We start from the raw sequence: 3,101 nt of genomic DNA, 5'->3' as shown, positions 1-3,101 counted from the left end.
TCCTTCATACTTAAGATCATACCCTTGAGAAGTTACTGTCCTGAAGGCTTGAAGGCTTTTAGTGGCAGGCATTCAATGGTCTGAAGAAAGATTTTGAAATATTTTCCTTCCCTTAGCATTTTTAGAGATGAGATTATAACTGATTGTTTTCTGTTCACTGTCCAACCTCGATCTGCTTGAGGGTAGGAAGGCTCTGCAGGAGGATCTGGATAGGCTGGATCGATGGGCTGAGGTCAACTGCATGAAGTTCAACAAGGCCAAGTGCCGGGTCCTGCACCTGGGGCGCAATAACCCCAAGCAGAGCTACAGGCTGGGAGAGGAATGGTTGGAGAGCTGCCAGGCAGAGAAGGACCTGGGAGTGATGGTGGATAGTCGGCTGAATATGAGCCAGCAGTGTGCTCAGGTGGCCAAGAAGGCCAACGGCATCCTGGCTTGTATCAGGAACAGTGTGACCAGCAGGGCTAGGGAGGTGATCGTCCCCCAGCTCTGGTGAGGCTGCACCTCAAGTACTGTGTTCAGTTTTAGGCCTCTCGCTACAAGAAGGACATGGAGGTGCTTGAGCGGGTGCAGAGAAGGGCAACGAAGCTGGTGAGGGGTCTGGAGAACAAGTCCTACGAGGAGCGGCTGAGGGAGCTGGGCTTGTTCAGCCTGGAGAAGAGGAGGCTCAGGGGTGACCTTATCGCTCTCTATAGGTACCTCAAGGGAGGCTGTAGCGAGGTGGGGGTTGGTTTGTTCTCCCACGTGCCTGGTGACAGGACGAGGGGGGAATGGGCTTAAGTTGAGCCAGGGGAGTTTTAGGTTAGATGTTAGGAAGAACTTCTTTACTGAAAGGGTTGTTAGGCATTGGAACAGGCTGCCCAGGGAAGTGGTGGAGTCACCATCCCTGGAAGTCTTCAAAAGACGTTTAGATGTAGAGCTTAGGGATATGGTTTAGTGGGAACTGTTAGAGTTAGGTCAGAGGTTGGACTCGATGATCTTGAGGTCTCTTCCAACCTAGAAATTCTGTGATAACTGTAAATTGTAGTTTCAAACACAGTTGCAGCAACTACCCCTTTCATTTGGGTATTGAACAAGCGAGACAGCTCAGGAGTCTCCTCTTTGTCTCTACTGTGCCATTTGGTAACTAAGAAAATCTCAAAAGTGCTGTAACCACGTGGTATTTGCAAGTGAAAACAAAACTGCAAATACAGAAGTACTGAGCATAGCAGCATCTAATCTGCTATTTCACATGTCTATTCTCCTAGTGTTTGAACTAATCTTACTATCTTGTAACTTTATTTAACTCAAAGGGATTCCTTGGGCAAAAGGCGTGGTGGTGCAAACCATCTAGCACTCAATCTCTTGGAAAAAGCTGTTTCTGTGAGCTCTCAGCTAGACAGAAAGCAGTAGAAACTACTCAGAAAATAACTGTAGTTTTTCGTAATATTTCTACCTTTTCATGATTTTATTTAGATTCACCTAGATTTATGGGTTTTGCTGTCCAAGCATAGAATAACTACATTACAAAAATGACTGGGCTACTGCCAGCTTGCACAATCTACTGGGAAAACAAAATGTAAATTAAGACTTTATATAACAAGTTTTTGTCCTAATCAAATGTAGGGTTGGGTTTTTCTTCTTCTACAATAGTTTATATTACACACACGCAACAATAGTGCAATAATAGTGATACATTTAACAAAACTCTATGATAGTTAATGTGTGAATGTAGAAGGTAAGAAAAAAGACTGGACGGAAAGATGGAACACAGAGGGCAATACTGGAAGCTCTATTGTTCTGTTGTTTAAGCATATAAAACACTTTCATCTACAGATCAGTAGAGCAATTGATTCAATAATCATGAGGGACACACTTTAAAGATCTCAACAGTTTCAACTCCTACCAGTAAGACTAAAGAAAACAAAAACATAAAAAAAATCCATCTGAGTACTTTTTCCTATGTGAAAGTGCTTTACAACATCTAACAATTTGAATCTGGACAGAAAAATCCATGTAATTAAAAAAAGAAAATCAGTACAAGGACATCCCTTTTGAAGTTAGCTTCTACTCCTTACCAAAGCAAAAATTGGGTCATCAGAGTATTAGCAGATCCCCAATGACAATGTAGTACCCTTGATTATTCAGCTATTCTTAATTAAAGGATTGGCATCTCTCCCTAAAACAGAAAGTCCATTTAAAGTTTCTACTTCATCAAAGAACGTTTACTAGAAATTTCTCCAGAAATCTTTCTGACCAACTTGTGGCTGTATATCCAACAAACTAAGCCTGTACTGCAGGACTGTAATCCTTTCACCATTTCAGTAAAGCACTACACCACCAGAACAAATAAATATCCAGATTAAGCCTAGACACTACAATGCCAAACTACTATGACATTCAGCAACTAAAAGTCAAGGTAATAGACTTTAGTCTCACGGGAAATAAGGGCTCCAACTCATAAAAACATCTTCAACTCTCCCTAGGAAAAATAAATAAATAAAGTTTACCTTTTGTCAGATCACGAAAGCAAGACTGCTAACTGCTTTGCCCAACACAAATCTGCAAACTGCCACTGAAAATTTACCTTCCTGGTGTTGCCCAACAAAACTGACAGTGTTGCCAATGTCTTACAAGCTACAGCTGCCACTAGATGTCATACACCTGGAAAAGCAGAAGGAATAATAAATACATGAACCATGTGGTCCTAAGCCCCAATTACTTGAACTGCCTCAAGAAATAAAGGTAAAGCTAGCTTCCAGTTGCCCTGACCCTCCTGTATGTGAGACCTCAGGAGTTTTCAGTTAACGTTTATCTTTCTACTATAAAAGAGTGTAGTAACATAAAATAATTTATCTCTATTACCTTTGCTAACCTTCTCTATGTCCTGCTAGTAGCCTGATTAGAGCAGTAGCTCTAGGCAGGTAAAAGGTCTGTGTTCCTGGGCTCTAGGCCAAATGTCATCATCTCTTTTTACATGTTTTGTCCCCTTTATTTCAAAAGTATTTTAATTCCTGTTGTTTATGACTGGTGAACATCCTAGATAATAGCAATGCAAACTTCCATTGGATGGCTAAGGTTTTTATTTAATTTAAATAAAAGTTGGGCTACATTTCAAAGCCTTA

At 41.2% G+C, this 3,101-nt stretch overlaps 1 long non-coding RNA gene across 1 annotated transcript in view; it reads right to left on the bottom strand.

The window, feature by feature from the left end:
• Positions 1-2,620, bottom strand: part of LOC311437770 — a 51,765-nt gene extending 49,145 nt beyond the window's left edge. Inside the window, exon 1 of the long non-coding RNA XR_014693696.1 lies at positions 2,487-2,620. This is a non-coding gene — a long non-coding RNA (uncharacterized lncRNA). The remainder of the gene's footprint in view (positions 1-2,486) is intronic.
• Between the last annotated feature and the right edge of the window lie 481 nt (positions 2,621-3,101).

Source organism: Aythya ferina, assembly GCF_964211825.1.
Source record: "Aythya ferina genome assembly, chromosome: 5".
NCBI lineage: Eukaryota > Metazoa > Chordata > Aves > Anseriformes > Anatidae > Aythya > Aythya ferina.
The sequence above is the reverse complement of the archived record's forward strand: the minus strand, read 5'-3'. Positions and strand labels throughout refer to the sequence as shown.